The 18,952-nt window shown below is 38.6% G+C and overlaps 1 pseudogene; it reads left to right on the forward strand.

Annotated features, from left to right (window-relative positions):
- The window catches only part of LOC139181471 (histone-lysine N-methyltransferase SETMAR-like), a 79,102-nt pseudogene extending 61,300 nt beyond the window's left edge, over positions 1-17,802 (forward strand).
- Positions 17,803-18,952: the final 1,150 nt, after the last annotated feature.

Below are 18,952 nucleotides of genomic sequence, written 5' to 3' on the forward strand. Positions count from 1 at the left end.
TCATTCTGTTGTTTCCTTTGCTGTACAGAAGATGTTTAGTTTGATGTAGTAGCATTTTTTTTTTTTAATTTTTGCTTTTGCTCCTTATGCTTTTGGTGCTACAACCAAAAAATCATTGCCAAGACCAACATCAAGGAGATTTTCCCCTATATTTTCTTCTAGATTTAGTTTCACATCTTACATATAAGGCTTTAATCTATTTTGAGGTTTCTTTTGTGAGTAGTGTAGGAAATTGGACCACTATATTTTTCTTCTGCATCCAAATATCCAATTTTACCAAAACTATTTATTTGAAGACTGGGGAAGGTGGCTCAGATGGTAAAGAATCTGCCTGCAATGCAGGAAACCTGCATTAAATCCCTGGGTTTGGAAAATCCCCTGGAGAAGGGAACAGCAACCTACTCCAGTATTCTTTTTTTTTTTTCTAATTTTATTTTATTTTTAAACTTTACATAATTGTATTAGTTTTGCCAAATATCAAAATGAATCTGCCACAGGTATACATGTGTTCACCATCCTGAACCCTCCTCCCTCCTCCCTCCCCATACCATCCCTCTGGGTCGTCCCAGTGCACTAGCCCCAAGCATCCAGTATCGTGCATCGAACCTGGACTTGCAACTCGTTTCTTACATGATATTTTACATGTTTCAATGCCATTCTCCCAAATCTTCCCACCCTCTCCCTCTCCCACAGAGTCCATAAGACTGTTCTATACATCAGTGTCTCTTTTGCTGTCTCGTACACTGGGTTATTGTTACCATCTTTCTAAATTCCATATATATGTGTTAGTATACTGTATTTATGTTTTTCCTTTTGGCTTACTTCACTCTGTATAATAGGCTCCAGTTTCATCCACCTCATTAGAACTGATTCAAATGTATTCTTTTTAATGGCTGAATAATACTCCATTGTGTATATGTACCACTGTTTTCTTATCCATTCATCTGCTGATGGACATCTAGGTTGCTTCCATGTCCTGGCTATTATAAACAGTGCTGCGATGAACATTGGGGTACACGTGTCTCTTTCCCTTCTGGTTTCCTCAGTGTGTATGCCCAGCAGTGGGATTGCTGGATCATAAGGCAGTTCTATTTCCAGTTTTTGAAGGAATCTCCACACTGTTCTCCATAGTGGCTGTACTAATTTGCATTCCCACCAACAGTGTAAGAGGGTTCCCTTTTCTCCACACCCTCTCCAGCATTTATTATTTGTAGACTTTTGGATCACAGCCATTCTGACTGGTGTGAAATGGTACCTCATAGTGGTTTTGATTTGCATTTCTCTGATAATGAGTGATGTTGAGCATCTTTTCATGTGTTTGTTAGCCATCTGTATGTCTTCTTTGGAGAAATGTCTATTTAGTTCTTTGGCCCATTTTTTGATTGGGTCGTTTATTTTTCTGGAGTTGAGCTGTAGGAGTTGCTTGTATATTTTTGAGATTAGTTGTTTGTCAGTTGCTTCATTTGCTATTATTTTCTCCCATTCTGAAGGCTGTCTTTTCACCTTGCTAATAGTTTCCTTTGATGTGCAGAAGCTTTTAAGGTTAATTAGGTCCCATTTGTTTATTTTTGCTTTTATTTCCAATATTCTGGGAGGTGGGTCATAGAGGACCCTGCTGTGATGTATGTCGGAGAGTGTTTTGCCTATGTTCTCCTCTAGGAGTTTTATAGTTTCTGGTCTTACGTTTAGATCTTTAATCCATTTTGAGTTTATTTTTGTGTATGGTGTTAGAAAGTGGTCTAGTTTCATTCTTTTTTTTTAAATTTATTTATTATTATTATTATTTTTTTTACTTTGCAATATTGTATTGGTTTTCCGTACATAAACATGTATCTGCCACGGGTGTACATGTGTTCCCCATCCTGAACCCCCCTCCCACCTCTCTCCCCAGGCCATCCCTCTGGGTAATCCCAGTGCACCAGCTTCAAGCTTCCTGTATCCTACATCAAACCTGAACTGGCAATTCGTTTCTTATATGATATTATACATGTTTTAATGCCATTCTCCCAAAGCATCCCCCCACCAAAGAGTCCAAAAGACTGTTCTATACATCTGTACAAGTGGTTGACCAGATTTCCCAGCACCACTTGTTAAAGAGATTGTCTTTAATCCATTGTATATTCTTGCCTCCTTTGTCAAAGATAAGGTGTCCATATGTGTGTGGATTTATCTCTGGGCTTTCTATTTTATTCCATTGATCAATATTTCTGTCTTTGTGCCTGTACCATACTGTCTTGATAACTGTGGCTTTGTAGTAGAGCCTGAAGTCAGGTAGGTTGATTCCTCCAGTTCCATTCTTCTTTCTCAAGATTGCTTTGGCTATTCGAGGTTTTTTGTATTTCCATACAAATTGTGAAATTATTTGTTCTAGCTCTGTGAAGAATACTGTTGGTAGCTTGATAGGGATTGCATTGAATCTATAAATTGCTTTGGGTAGTATACTCATTTTCACTATATTGATTCTTCCAATCCATGAACATGGTATATTTCTCCATCTATTAGTGTCCTCTTTGATTTCTTTCACCAGTGTTTTATAGTTTTCTATATATAGGTCTTTAGTTTCTTTAGGTAGATATATTCCTAAGTATTTTATTCTTTCCGTTGCAATGGTGAATGGAATTGTTTCCTTAATTTCTCTTTCTGTTTTCTCATTATTAGTGTATAGGAATGCAAGGGATTTCTGTGTGTTGATTTTATATCCTGCAACTTTACTATAGTCATTGATTATTTCTAGTAATTTTCTGGTGGAGTCTTTAGGGTTTTCTATGTAGAGGATCATGTCATCTGCAAATAGTGAGAGTTTTACTTCTTCTTTTCCAATTTGGATTCCTTTTATTTCTTTTTCTGCTCTGATTGCTGTGGCCAAAACTTCCAAAACTATGTTGAATAGTAATGGTGAAAGTGGGCACCCTTGTCTTGTTCCTGACTTTAGAGGAAATGCTTTCAATTTTTCACCATTGAGGATAATGTTTGCTGTGGGTTTGTCATATATAGCTTTTATTATGTTGAGGTATGTTCCTTCTATTCCTGCTTTCTGGAGAGTTTTTATCATAAATGGATGTTGAATTTTGTCAAAGGCTTTCTCTGCATCTATTGAGATAATCATATGGTTTTTATTTTTCAATTTGTTAATGTGGTGTATTACATTGATTGATTTGTGGATATTGAAGAATCCTTGCATCCCTGGGATAAAGCCCACTTGGTCATGGTGTATGATCTTTTTAATGTGTTGTTGGATTCTGATTGCTAGAATTTTGTTAAGGATTTTTGCATCTATGTTCATCAGTGATATTGGCCTGTAGTTTTCTTTTTTTGTGGGATCTTTGTCAGGTTTTGGTATTAGGGTGATGGTGGCCTCATAGAATGAGTTTGGAAGTTTACCTTCCTCTGCAATTTTCTGGAAGAGTTTGAGCAGGATAGGTGTTAGCTCTTCTCTAAATTTTTGGTAGAATTCAGCTGTGAAGCCGTCTGGACCGGGGCTTTTGTTTGCTGGAAGATTTTTGATTACAGTTTCAATTTCCATGCTTGTGATGGGTCTGTTAAGATTTTCTATTGCTTCCTGGTCCAGTTTTGGAAAGTTGTACTTTTCTAAGAATTTGTCCATTTCTTCCACGTTGTCCATTTTATTGGCATATAATTGTTGATAGTAGTCTCTTATGATCCTTTGTATTTCTGTGTTGTCTGTTGTGATCTCTCCATTTTCGTTTCTAATTTTGTTGATTTGATTTTTCTCCCTTTGTTTCTTGATGAGTCTGGCTAATGGTTTGTCAATTTTATTTATCCTTTCAAAGAACCAGCTTTTGGTTTTGTTGATTTTTGCTATGGTCTCTTTTGTTTCTTTTGCATTTATTTCTGCTCTAATTTTTAAGATTTCTTTCCTTCTACTAACCCTGGGGTTCTTCATTTCTTCCTTTTCTAGTTGCTTTAGGTGTAGAGTTAGGTTATTTATTTGACTTTTTTCTTGTCTCTTGAGGTGTGCCTGTATTGCTCTGAACTTTCCCCTTAGGACTGCTTTTACCATGTCCCACAGGTTTTGGGTTGTTGTGTTTTCATTGTCATTCGTGTCTATGCAAATTTTGATTTCTTTTTTGATTTCTTCTGTGATTTGTTGGTTATTCAGCAGCGTGTTGTTCAGCCTCCATATATTGGAATTTTTAATAGTTTTTCTCCTGTAATTGAGATCTAATCTTACTGCACTGTGGTCAGAAAAGATGCTTGGAATGATTTATATTTTTTTTGAATTTACCAAGGCTAGCTTTATGGCCCAGGATGTGATCTATCCTGGAGAAGGTTCCATGTGCGCTTGAGAAAAAGGTGAAATTCATTGTTTTGGGATGAAATGTCCTATAGATATCAATTAGGTCTAACTGATCTATTGTATCATTTAAAGTTTGTGTTTCCTTGTTAATTTTCTGTTTAGTTGATCTATCCATAGGTGTAAGTGGGGTATTAAAGTCTCCCACTATTATTGTGTTATTGTTAATTTCTCCTTTCATACTTGTTAGCATTTGTCTTACGTACTGTGGTGCTCCCGTGTTGGGTGCATATATATTTATAATTGTTATATCTTCTTCTTGGATTGATCCTTTGATCATTATGTAGTGACCTTCTTTGTCTCTTTTCACAGCCTTTGTTTTAAAGTCTATTTTATCTGATATGAGTATTGCTACTCCTGATTTCTTTTGGTCCCTATTTGCATGGAAAATCTTTTTCCAGCCCTTCACTTTCAGTCTGTATGTGTCCCCTGTTTTGAGGTGGGTCTCTTGTAGACAACATATGTAGGGGTCTTGTTTTTGTATCCATTCAGCCAGTCTTTGTCTTTTGGTTGGGGCATTCAACCCATTTACATTTAAGGTAATTACTGATAAGTATGATCCCGTTGCCATTTACTTTATTGTTTTGGGTTCGAGTTTATACACTGTTTTTGTGTTTCCTGTCTAGAGAATATCCTTTAGTATTTGTTGGAGAGCTGGTTTGGTGGTGCAGAATTCTCTCAGCTTTTGCTTGTCTGAAAAGCTTTTGATTTCTCCTTCATACTTGAATGAGATCCTTGCTGGGTACAATAATCTGGGCTGTAGGTTATTTTCTTTCATCATTTTAAGTATGTCTTGCCATTCCCTCCTGGCTTGAAGAGTTTCTATTGAAAGATCAGCTGTTATCCTTATGGGAATTCCCTTGTGTGTTATTTGTTGTTTTTCCCTTGCTGCTTTTAATATTTGTTCTTTGTGTTTGAACTTGTGAATTTGATTAATATGTGTCTTGGGGTGTTTCTCCTTGGGTTTATCCTGTTTGGGACTCTCTGGGTTTCTTGGACTTGGGTGATTATTTCCTTCCCCATTTTAGGGAAGTTTTCCACTATTATCTCCTCAAGTATTTTCTCATGGTCTTTCTTTTTGTCTTCTTCTTCTGGAACCCCTATGATTCGAATGTTGTAGCGTTTAATATTGTCCTGGAGGTCTCTGAGATTGTCCTCATTTCTTTTAATTCATTTTTCTTTTATCCTCTCTGATTCATTTATTTCTACCATTCTATCTTCTAATTCACTAATCCTATCTTCTACCTCTGTTATTCTACTATTTGTTGCCTCCAGAGTGTTTTAAATTTCATTTATTGCATTATTCATTATATATTGACTTTTTTTTATTTCTTCTAGGTCCTTGTTAAACCTTTCTTGCATCTTCTCAATCCTTGTCTCCAGGCTATTTATCTGTGATTCCATTTTAGCTTCAAGATTTTGGATCAATTTCACTATTATTATTCAGAATTCTTTATCAGGTAGATTCCCTATCTCTTCCTCTTTTGTTTGGTTTGGTGGGCATTTATCCTGTTCCTTTATCTGCTGAGTATTCCTCTGTCTCTTCATCTTGTTTAAATTGCTGAGTGTGGGGTGTCCTTTCTGTATTCTGGCAGTTTGTGGAGTTCTCTTTATTGTGGCGTTTCCTCACTGTGTGTGGGTTTGTACAGGTGGCTTGTCAAGGTTTCCTGGTTAGGGAAGCTTGTGTCGGTGTTCTGGTGGGTGGAGCTGTATTTCTTCTCTCTGGAGTGCAGTGAAATGTCCAGTAATGAGTTATGAGATGTCTATAGTTTTGGGGTGACTTTGGGCAGCCTGTATCTTGAAGCTCAGGGCTGTGTTCCTTTGTTGCTGGAGAATTTGCTTGGTATGTCTTGCCCTGGAAATTATTGGCCCTTGTGTGGTGCTTGGTTTCAGTGTCGGTATGGAGGCATTTGATGAGCTCCTGCCAATTAATGTTCCCTGGAGTCAGGAGTTCCCTGGAGTCAGGGTTTGGACTTAAGTCTCCTGCTTCCGGTTATCGGTCTTATTTTTACAGTAGTTTCAAAACTTCTCCTTCTATACAGCACCATTGATAAAACATCTACATTAAAGATGAAAATTTTCTCTACGGTGAGGGTCACTCAGAGAGGTTCACAGGGTTACATGGAGAAGAGAAGAGGGAGGGGGGAGTTAGAGGTGACCCAAATGAGATGAGGTGAATCAATAGTGGAGAGAGTGGGCTAGCCAGTAGTCACTTCCTTATGTGCACTCCACAACTGGACCACTCAGAGATGTTCACGGAGTTATACAGAGAAGAGAAGGAGAAGGAAGGTGACAGAGGTGGCCAGAAGGATAAAAGGGGGGAATGAAAAGGAGGGAGACAGATCCAGCCAGTAATCAGTTCCCTAAGTGTTCTCCACCGTCTGGAACACACAGAAATTCACAGAGTTGGGTAGAGTAGAGAGGGGTTAGGGAGGAGACACAGGCGACCTGGTGGAGAAAAAGGAGAGTCCAAAGCGAGAGAGAGCACTCAAGCCAGTAATCTCGCTCCCTAGTGAAAAATGGGTCCTGAAGATTGGGTCCTTAAAGGTACAAAATTGGTAACAAATACATAAAAGCAAAAATTAAAAATCTAGAGTAGAGTTTGGAATTTCAAAAATACGATGTTAAAGAAAAGAAGAAGGAAAAGAAAGAGAGAAAAAACGAACAAACAAAAACAAACAAGGTCGCGAAAATTATAAAGAAAGTACAGGTACAAAATTGATAACTAATACCAAAAAGCAAAAATTAAAAATCTAGAGTAGAGTTTGGAATTTCAAAAATACGATGTTAAAGAAAAGAAGAAGGAAAAGAAAGAGAAAAAAAACGAACAAACAAAAACAAACAAGGTCGTGAAAATTATAAAGAAAGTACAGGTACACAATTGATAACTAATACCAGAAAGCAAAAATTAAAAATCTAGAGTAGAGTTTGGAATTTCAAAAATACAATGTTAAAAAAAAAAAAGAAGAAAAATAAAGAGAGAAAACAAACAAACAAATACAAACAATGTCACAAAAATTATAAAGAAAATACAGGTACAAAATTGATTATCAAATGCCAAAACGCATAAGTTAAAAATCTAGAGTAGAGTTTGGAATTTCATATATACAATGTTATATAAAAGAAGAAGAGAAAGAAACAGAGAAGAAGAAAAAAAAAAAGTCACACAAATTATATAAAAAAAAACTATAGGTACAAAATTGATAACATACACCAAAAAGCGAAAGTTAAAAATCTAGAGTAGAGTTTGGAATTTCAATAATACAATGTTAAAGAAAAGAAGAAAAAAACAAAAACAAAAACAAAAAAGCAAGGTCAAAAATTATAAAATATATATATATGAAGTTTGCTGGAGAAGAAAAAAATAGGTTCTTTTTTTTTTTTTTTTTTTTGCAAAGTAATAGGTTATAAAAGTGAAAATTAAAGGAACAATAGAGGACTTAAAAAATTTTTTTTTAATTAAAAAAAAGAAAGAATGATCGTAAAAATAATAAAAATATATCTAGGACTTTCTTGGTTTTTTTGTGGGTGTTGTGGGTTCAGTTCATTTTTGGCTAGTTCCTTGGTCAGACTTATATTTCTCAAGATCTATAGGCCCCTTCCTATGTAGTCTGTAGTAACCACAGGGTTTTGATCTATTGCCTGTAGCTTCCAAGGCGTTTCCCTCTGTTATATCTTTTTCTGTTTGCTAGTCTCTTCAGTATCTGGTTTCCGCCCTGACACGAAGGGCACGGTGGAGGACACTTTTTTTTTTTTTTTTTAGGCTTACTTGTTCAGTCCTGCTGTGGGGAGGGAGGGAGGGGTACTGCAAACAAATAACACTGGCGTGGGCTCGCAGTGCCTCAGCCACCCTGGGTCTGCCTCCGCTCACGGCGCATGTAGCCTCCCTGTCCACACTGCTCGGACTCTAGGTTGTTCCGCCGGGAACAATCCAAGGCCGGCCCTGGGCAGCATGCACCTCCCAGGTCCAAGCAGCTCAGGTTCAGGCACTCGGGTAGTCCTCAGAGGCGCAGACTCAGCTGGGCCTGCGTTTTGTGCTCTTCCCAGGTCCGAGCAGCTCAGGTGATGAGGTGTTTGGCAAGCGCCAATGCTGCGACTTATCGCCTCCCCGCCACTCGGTTATCTGGGTGTAAAACCGGCGCACCTTCTCAGGCAGATGTTGACCGTCCAGACCCCCAAGAAGTTTTAGTTAGCAAAGAAGCCTGCTTGCAGTTTTATAGATAATGTCTCTCTGGGGCTGCGATTGCCCCCTTCCGGCTCTGGCTGCCTGTCACTGGAGGGGGAAGGTCTGCAGCCGGCTATCTCTGTTCAGTCCTTTGTTCCGTGCGCGGGCCTGGCGGTCTTAGGTTGGGGCTGGCTTTTCGCGTGGTAGATATCCCACAGTATGGTTTGTTAGCCCAAATTATTTCATTCAGATAGCGCTCAGGGTATTCAGGCCAGATTCTTACTCTCAGCGATGCAGCCCACGCCGCGCCTCCCTGCCCAGCCCCCGCTTGCTAATGGCGGATGCAGGCGTCTGTGCTGCTTCTCTGCTGGGGGAGTTACCGTAGGGCTCGCAATCTGCGAGTTTTAATTGTTTATTTATTTTTTCTCCCTGTTATGTTGCCCTCTGTGCTTCCAAAGCTCGGCACAGATTCGGCAGTGAGAAGGTTTCCTGGTGTTTGGAAACTTCTCTCTTTTTAAGATTCCTTTCCTGGGACGGAACTCCGTCCCTCCCTCTTTTGTCTCTTTTTTTTTGTCTTTAATATTTTTTCCTACCTCCTTTCGAAGAGTTGGGTTGCTTTTCTGGGTGCCTGATGTCCTCTGCCGGCATTCAGAAGTTGTTTTGTGGAATTTACTCGACGTTTAAATGCTCTTTTGATGAATTTGTGGAGGAGAAAGTGTTCTCCCCATCCTACTCCTCCGCCATCTTGGCTCCTCCCCTACTCCAGTATTCTTGTCTGGAGAATTCCATGGACAGAGGAGCCTGACGGGCTATAGTCCATAGTGTCACTAAGAGTTGGAGAGGACTGAGTGACTAACACTTTCACTTTTAATTTATTTGAAGAGATTGTCTTTTCCTCATTATGTGTTCCTGGCACTCTTTTCAAAAATTATATGTGTGTGTTTACTTAATGTTTTTAAGATGTCCATACCCAAAACTACCTATATTTAATAAGCTTTGATGAGCTGTAATGGAAAATACAAAAATGAATATATATATATATATATATAATCGAATCACTTTGCTATACAGCATAAATTAATATATTATAAATTAACTATATTTAAATAATTTAAAAAGATAAGTTTTTTTTTTTTTCTTTTTTGTTCCTCTAATATGACTCTTGAGAGTCCCTTGGACTGCAAGGAGATCCAACCAGTCCATTCCGAAGGAGATCAGCCCTGGGATTTCTTTGGAAGGAATGATGCTAAAGCTGAAACTCCAGTACTTTGGCCACCTCATGTGAAGAGTTGACTCATTGGAAAAGACTCTAATGCTGGGAGGGATTGGGGGCAGGAGGAGAAGAGGACAACAGGATGAGATGGCTGGATGGCATCACTGACTCGATGGATGTGAGTCTGAGTGAACTCTGGGAGTTGGTGATGGACAGGGAGGCCTGGCGTGCTGTGATTCATGGGGTTGCAAAGATTCAGACACGACTGAGCGACTGAACTGAACTGAATATTAAAAAATACTAAATGCTGTGATAGCAATTTTTAAAGAGAATCATCCATGGAATTAAACCCAAGTAACTCTAGACACAAAAGGGACTTTTATTAAGAGAGAAAAGGGGATTTAGTTTTTCACCCTATGAGAGCTCCTTGCAAAGTAAAAGTCATTAAAAATATTCTTCAAGACCCTAGGTTCAGAAAAAAAGAAGCAATATCATTGATCATCGCATATATAATTAATACCTATTAGACGTGGCAAACTTTATGGTCATAGTATCTTTGTTCTTAGATACTGTTGGTCATATATATATATATATATATATATATATATATATATATATGATGTATTAAGTGGCAAATTACTGATTAAGAGTACAACCTCCAATACCAGCACTGTTCCTTTGGGAAAATATAACTCAATTTACAATGAATTGCTTTCTTTGCAGTTTATAGGAATGCACTGTGGCAAAAAGTAGAGATTACCTGTCTGTTCTGCAAGTGCCTAACTTAGCATGACAATACAGAAGTTAGCCAGCCATTGAAAATCCTGTATTTGGGGGCAAAATACTTAAAGAGTTTTTGATCTTCAATTTCATGTCCTTCAAAAACTGTTCCACAATTTACAGAAAATTATGTATGTAAAGTCTCTAGTATAGCACCTATATCACAATAGATGTTTAGCAACTTCTAGACATAACTATTCCAATGGTTATATTATGTCAATGTGTCACCATTGCCATATTGCTTCACCAATACATGCAATACAAATACAATACAGGTAAAATATAAAGTGCACCTTTTTCATTTCCACAAGAAAATTAGTTTTCTTTGGTTTTCTTATTTTTCATAGTCATAGCCTCCTTTTGCTGTTGAAGGAATCCTGAGTTGTGTATCCTATAAAAAATATCACAAGCTCTCTGCTGAGACTGTGCCACAGTACTGCTGGTTTGGCTACTGCCTCTCTTGTATTTCCTTTGTACCAACAAAACCAGCCAACCACAGTCCCCCTTGGAACCTGTCAGATAATCAGATGTACTCATACTGAAATTTAACTCAGAAGCAGTTACATGTACAAAGAGCACCTGTGTTATCTCATATGATCCCAACAGTAGTCCTGTGAACTAGATATATTAGTGGTATTACCATTTTACAAATTAAGAAACTGAGAATCAAGAAAAATTAAGTAATTTACCCAAGGTCATAGAAAAAGTGCCACACCCAGAGCTAGAAATATCAATCACTCCACCACACTGTTTATTCATTTTGGCATTTGTTTAGTAACCTAATAAATTTTAGGAATCAGTGAACTAAAATGGACCAGAATGGGCGAATTTCAATCAGATGATCATTATATCTACTACTGTGGGCAAGAATCCCTTACAAGAAATGGAGTAGTCCTCATAGTCAACAAAAGAGTTTGAAATGGAGTACTTAGGTGCAATCTCAAAAACAACAGAAAGATCTGTTTGTTTCCAAGGCAAACGATTCAATATCACAGTAACCCAAGTCTATGCCCCAACCATTAATGCCAAAGAAGCTGAAGTTGAATCGTTCTATGAAGACCTACAAGACTTTCTAGAACTAACACCAAAAAAGAATGTTCAATTCATCATAGGGGACTGGAATGCAAAAGTAGGAAGTCAAGAGATACCTGGAGTAATAGGCAATTTTGGCCTTGGAGTACAAAATGAAGCAGGACAAAGGCTAACAGAGTTTTGCCAAGATAACACATTGGTCATAGCAAACACCCTCTTGCAACAACACAAGAGACGACTCTACACATGAACATCACTAGATGGTCAATACCGAAATTGCATTGATTATACTCTCTGCAGCCAAATATCAAGAATTTCTATACAGTCAGCAAAAACAAGACTGGGTAGCTGACTGTGGTTCAGGTCATGAATTCCTGATTGCAAAATAAATTGAAAAAAGTAGGGAAAACCACTAAGTCATTCAGATATGACCTAAATCAAATCCCTTATGATTATATAGTGGAAGTGACAAATAGATTCAAGGGATTAGATCTGATAGAGTGCGTGAAGAACAATGGACGAAGGTATGTAATATTGTACAGGAGGCAGTGACCAAAATCATCCCCAAGAAAAAGAAATGCAAAGAGGTAAATTGTTGTCTGAGAAGGCCTTAAAAATAGCTGAGAAAAGAAGAGAAGCCAAAGGGAAAAGGAGAAGAGGAAAGATATACCCATCTGAATGCAGAGTCCCAAAGAATAGCAAGAAGAGATAAAGTCTTCCTCAGTGATCAATGCCAAGAAATAGAGGAAAACAACAGAATGGGAAAGACTAGAGATCTCTTCAAGAAAATTAGAGATCCCAAGGGAACATTTCATGCAAAGATGAGCACAATAAACGACAGAAATTGTATGGACCTAATAGAAGCAGAAGATACTAAGAAATGGTGGCAAGAATACACAGAAGAACTATACAGAAAAGATCTAAATGACCAAGATAACAATGGTGGTGTGATCACTCACCTAGAGCTAGACATCTTGGAGTGTGAAGTCAACTGGGCCTTAGAAAGCTTCACTATGAACAAAGCTAGTGGAGGTGATAGGACTCCAGCTGAGCTATTTCAAATCCTAAAAGATGGTGCTGTGAAAATGCTGCACTCAATATGCCAACAAATTTGGAACTCAGCAGTAGCCATAGGATGGGAAAAGGTCAATTTTCATTCCAATCCCAAAGAAGAGCAATGCCAAAGAATGTTCAAACTACCACACAATTGTACTCATTTCACATGCTAGCAAAATAATGCTCAAAATTCTCCAAGCCAGGCTTCAACAGTACATGATCTGAGAACTTCGAGATATTCAAGCTGGATTTAGAAAAGACAGAGGAATCGGAGATTAGATTGCCAGCATTCATGGGATCATGGAGAAAGCAAGAGACTTACAGAAAACCATCTACTTCATTGACTACATTAAAGCCTTTGACTGTGTGTCACAACAAACTGTGGAAAATTCTGAAGGAGATGGGAATACGAGACCACTTTACCTCCCTGCTGTGAAACCTGTATGCAGGTCAAGAAGCAACTGTTAGAACTAGACATGGAACAACAGACTGCTTCCAAATTGGGAAAGGAATATGTCAAGGCTGTATATTGTCACCCTGCTTATTTAACTTATAAGTAGAGTACATCATGTGAAATGTCGGGCTGGATAAAGCACAAGCTGGAATCAAGATTGCTGGGGGAAATATCATAAGTTGGTTTTGCAGATGACACCACCCTTATGGCAGAAAAAGAAGAACTAAAGAGCCTCTTGATGAAGGTGAAAGAAGACAGTGAAAAAGCTGGCTTAAAATTCAACATTCATAAAACAAAGATCATGGCATCTGGTCCCATTACTTCATGGTAAATAGATGGGGAAACAATGGGAACAGTGACAGACTTTTTCTTGGGCTCCAAAATCCCTGCAGGTGGTGACTGCAGCCATGAAATTAAAAGACTCTTGCTCTTTGGAAGGAAAGCTATGACAAACCTAGACAGTGTGTTAAAAAGCAGACACATTACTTTGCTGACAAATGTCCATCTCGTCAAAGCTATCGTTTTTCCAGTAGTGATATATGGATAGGTGAGTTGGACCATAAAGAAGGCTGAGCACGGAAGAATTTATGCTTTTGAACTATGGTGTTGGAGAAGACTCTTGAGAGTCCCTTGGACTGCAAGATCAATTCAGTCAATACTAAAGGAAATCAATCCTGAATATACATTGGTTGCACTGATGCTGAGGCTGAAACTCCACTACTTTGGCCACCTGATGCAAAGAATGGCCTCATTGGAAAAGACCCTGATGCTGGGAAAGATTGAAAGCGGGAGGAGAAGGGGACAATAGAGAATGAGATGGTTGGATGGCATCACCATCTCGATGGACATGAGTTTGAGCAAGCCCTGGGATTTGGTGATGGACAGGGAAGCCTGGCCTGCTGCAGTCCACGGGTCACAAAGAGTCAGACCTGATTGAGTGACTGAACAACAGCAACAACTGATGCCCGTGAATACTGGAGGCAGTTGCAACCACATGTGGCAGTGCAGATTCCATGTAGGGTCTTGTTGTGCTTGGATATATCAATTATTTTTTGTAGTCATCCTTTCCCTTTTCCTAGCTATTTCAAAAAGGTTTGTTGCTGGAGCTTTCTCAGTTTAGTTCATTGAGATAGATTGTGACAAAATCACAGGGGAAATGAAAATCACCTAGAGATCAGAGCACAGTAGCCCAAACTTGAAAAATTGATGAGTATTTAGATCACCCTCTTGGAGAGAGAGTGAATCAGGCTTTGCTTTTTCATTTATTGGCTTATTGAGGGCTAGTTGTATTATGTTAGTCTCTATCACTTGTGTTGTTGCTACCTGGGGTTCTAAATGTGTAAGAAATTAATATGCTGTTATCAGAGACCCTAAGAGGTAAACTGGTATAGAAGTTTGTATTTTTGGTTGTCCAGAATACTTGATATAGTTCCTGTCTTTAGGGAAAGTTCACCATCAATGGGTTTCCTCAGAAAGCAGATCCAAACATTTGAGTGGTAATACCAATTGCCCATTGGAGGAAAACTGGGGGTACAAAATGCATCGTCCGTGACTACTGGGGACAAGGCTGATGTTTTCCCCAGATGAAACAAATGCTGCAATTTTAGGTTTTGCCCTGTCTGTGCAGTACTCTGATTTGATTCTCTAACATTTCTGGAGAATCTTTAAGCTTACATACTTTTTTACATAATGCATGATCAAATTTATTTTGATAAGATGGTTCACAGTAATAATATCAGACAAAATGAATTTGATCACAAGTTGATTCAGGCATCACATGTTCAAAAATAGGGTGATTTCAATTTTTCAAATTAACTGAGATAATCTATTGTCATATTTATTTTGCTAGCAAAATATTATGCTGTATCTTTAGCAGTGTTAAAAATAATTTTACCTTAAATGAGAAGCCTGTCAATGATAACAAAAGTGGTTAAATGAGCTTACATACTTTAATAAACTGTTTTTAAAAAATATGAACTAGGTAGTTTGTCTTTGCTTTTTGCAAGTAAAAACACTGACTGATAAAGGGTTGTTGTTTAGTCACTAAGTCACATCTGACTTTTTTGGAACTGTATGGATTGTAGTCCACCAGGTTCCTCTGTCCATCAGATTTTTCAGGTTAGAATACTGGAGTGGGTTGCCATTTCCTTCTCCAAGGGGTCTTCCTGACCCAGGGATCAAGCTCATGTCTGTTGCATCAGCAGGTGGTTTCTTTATCACTGAGTCACCAGGGAAACCCCTTAAAGGTTGCTATGTGGCTTAAATGAGCCAGCCTACATAAAGCACTTAGTACAGTTCCTGGTTAGGGCTTCCCAGGTGGTTCGAGTTGTAAAGAACCTGCCTGCCAATGTAGGAGACATAAGAGATGAGAGTTTCATCCCTGGGTTCAGGAAGATCCCCTGAAGGAGGGCATAGCAACCCACTCCAGTATTCTTGTTTGGAGAATCCCATGGACAGAGGAGCCTGGCAGGCTACAGTCCATGGGGTTGCAAAGACTCAGACATTACTGAAGCAACTTAACACACACACACACACACACACACACACAGAGTTCCTGGTTATTATTATGTAATAACTGTACACTATATGAGAGTGAGTTGTGAGTGAGTTATAGAGTGATCAGAAAGAATATAAAAGAAAACAATGGTTACCTCTGCATAGTGATATTACTTGAGAATATTTTAATACATATTTATGGGACTTCCTGAGATAGATAATAAAACGCAAATAGCAAAAGTAAATACAGTAGCAAAAAAAAAAAAAAAGAAGAACACAAATATAAATGAAGTTTGAGTGTTTTATACCATTTCAGAACTGAAAGAATCCTTTGAATTATGTTGGCTTCCCTGGTAACTCAGCTGGTAAAGAATCTGCCTGCAATGCAGGAGACCCTGGTTTGATCCCTGGAGAAGGGACAAGCTACCCACGCCAGTTTTCTTGGGCTTCCCTGGTGGCTCAAATGGTAAAGAATCCGTCTGCAATACAGGAAACCTGGATTTGATCCCTGAGTTGGGAAGATTCCCTGAAGAAGGGACAAGCTACCCACTCCAGTATTCTGGTCTGGAGAATTCCATGGAGAGGCGAGTCTGGTAGGCTACAGTCCATGGGTCACAAAAGAGTCAGACATGACTGGGCAAATTTTAGTTTCACTGTAGCTGCTGCTGCTGCTAAGTTACTTCAGTCGTGTCTGACTCTGTGCGACTCCATAGACAGCAGCTCACCAGGCTCCACCATCCTTGGGATTCTCCAGGCAAGAACACTGGAGTGAGTTGCCATTTCCTTCTCCAATGCACGAAAGTGAAAAGTGAAGTCACTCAGTCGTGTCCGACTCTTCGCAACCCCATGGACTACAGCCTACCAGGCTCCTCCATCCATGGGACTTTTCAGGCAAGAGTACTGGAGCAGGTTGCCATTGCCTTCTCCGTTCACTTTAGAATTACTGCCAAAGTTAAAATGAGGACATTTTTTAAATTCTATATGCAAAGGAGAAAAACAAATATAATAAAAAATTTGGCCTAAACCTTTTCATAGTAAACATTTAATATTATGAAGAAATAATGATTTGAATCTTCGTAGGTTAATAGAACATTCATGTTCCATAATACAGGACTTGTATTAGGTTGGTGCAAAAGTAATCACGGTCTTTTGCATTGCTGAAACTTACCATTTAATATTGGAATACTTTCTAAATAAATGTGATTATATGTCATTTTAACGTGCATTTTTTGCTTTATGATTTTTGCTAATGACTGATTACTTGCTGTGTATTTTATATTTATTTTAGGCCAAGGAATTGATGTTAGATGAAAAGCAAATTTGAGCATTTTTCTTATTCGAATTCAAGACGGACTGTAAAGCAATGGAGACAACTTGCAACATCTACAACACATTTGGCCCAGGAACTACTAAGGAACATACAGTGCAGTGGTGGTTCAAGAAATCTGCAAAGGAGACAAGAGCCTTGAAGATGAGGAGTGCAGAGGCCAGCCCTCAGAAGTTGACAACGACCAACTGAGAGCAATCATCTAAGCTGGTCCTCTTACAACTACACGAGAAGTTCCTGAAGAACTCAGCGTCAACCATTTTATGGTCATTTGGCATTTGAAGCAAAGTGGAAAGATGAAAAAGCTCAATAAGTGGGTGCCTCATGAGCTGACGGAAAATCAAAAAAATTGTCATTTTGAAGTGTCTTCTCTTATTCTATGCGACAACAACAAACCATTTCTTGGTCGGATTGTGATGTATGACAAAAAGTGGATTTTGTACAATTGGTAATGACCAGCTCAGTAGTTGGAGAAACTCCAAAGCACTTCCCAAAGCCGAACTTGCACCAAAAGTCATGGTCACTGTTTGGTGGTCTGCTGCCTGTCTGATCCACTAAAGCTTTCTGAATCCCAGCGAAACCATTACATCTTAGAAATATGTTCAGCAAATTGATGAGATGCACCAAAAACTGCAACACCTGCAGCTGGCATTGGTCAACAGAAAGGGCCTGATTCTTCTCCATGGCAACACCCACGCAACCAATACTTTAAAAGTTGAATGAATTGGGCTATGGAGTTTTGCCTCATTCATCATATTCACCTGACCTCTCAACAACCAATGACCACTTTCTCAAGCATCTTGACAACTTTTTGCAGACAAAATGCTTCCATATCCAGCAGGAGGCAGATAATGCTTTCCAAGAGTTTGTCAAATTCCAAAGCACAGATTTTTTATGCTACAGGAATAAACTTATTTCTTGTTGGAAAAAATGTGTTAATTATAATGGTTCCTATTTTGATTAATAAATGTGTGTTTCCGCCTAGTTATAATGATTTAAAATTATGGTCTGAAACCATAATTACATATGCATGAACATAATAGTAAGATTAATAGAGAATCCATTTATAAAATTTTAGATATTTGAACCTTAACATGATGGCTACCAGTTTACATTCTCACTCTCCTGCAATATGTCAGAAAACTGGTCCTCCTTACATATTTCAGTAGATAGCAACTATATTTTCATTTCCATAGGGCAAAAACTTCCAACTCATATATTGAATACATTTTTTTCATTCCCTCTCAGCTATCATACTGGTCCAAGTCACCATCATCTCTTGAAATAGCCTCTCCACTACATCAACCCTTGCCTCCCTGAATGAAGCACCCAGAATCATTCCAGTGAAAAGTAAGGTCTGATCAGATCTTATCTTTGTTTCAAACAACTCCTTTGTTCCAAACCCTCTGATGGCTTGCCCTTTCATTCAATAAAGAGAAAGCCCTTACAATGACCTATATTAGTGATATAATTCATAAAATAATAAGTGAACACTGTTCTTATAGAACATTATGTTTACACATTTATCATGCATATACATATATAACTGTATATATACATATGCTGCTGCTGCTACTGCTGCTGCTGCTGCTGCTAAGGCACTTCAGTCGTGTCCGACTCTGTACGACCCCATAGATGGCAGCCCACCAGGCTCTGCCATCCCTGGGATTCTCCAGGCAAGAACACTGGAGTGGGTTGCCATTTCCTTCTCCAATGCATGAAAGTGAAAAGTCAAAGTGAAGTTCCTCAGTCATGTCTGACGCTTCACGACCCCATGGACTGAAGCCTTATATGTATAAAAACTATATATGTATCTATAACCACGGTTGACTCTCTGTATCCACAAGTTCTGCATCTGCAGATTCAACCAACCATGGATCAAAAATATTCGGGAACAAAAAATTCCAGAAAGTTCCAAAAAAGTAAAACTTGAATCTATTGCACTGGCAAATATTTCCACAGCATTTACACCATCCACCCCAACTTCACGTCCTCTCTTCTCCCTCCTGCCAATAAGCTCCAGCCAGACTGGCCTACTCTGTTTCTTATCTTCAAAATTTCAAGCACCCTCTCACTTTAGGGTCTTAATCCTTGCTGTTCCCTCCACCTGGAAC

Source organism: Bos indicus, chromosome X (genome assembly GCF_029378745.1).
Source record: "Bos indicus isolate NIAB-ARS_2022 breed Sahiwal x Tharparkar chromosome X, NIAB-ARS_B.indTharparkar_mat_pri_1.0, whole genome shotgun sequence".
Lineage (NCBI taxonomy): Eukaryota > Metazoa > Chordata > Mammalia > Artiodactyla > Bovidae > Bos > Bos indicus.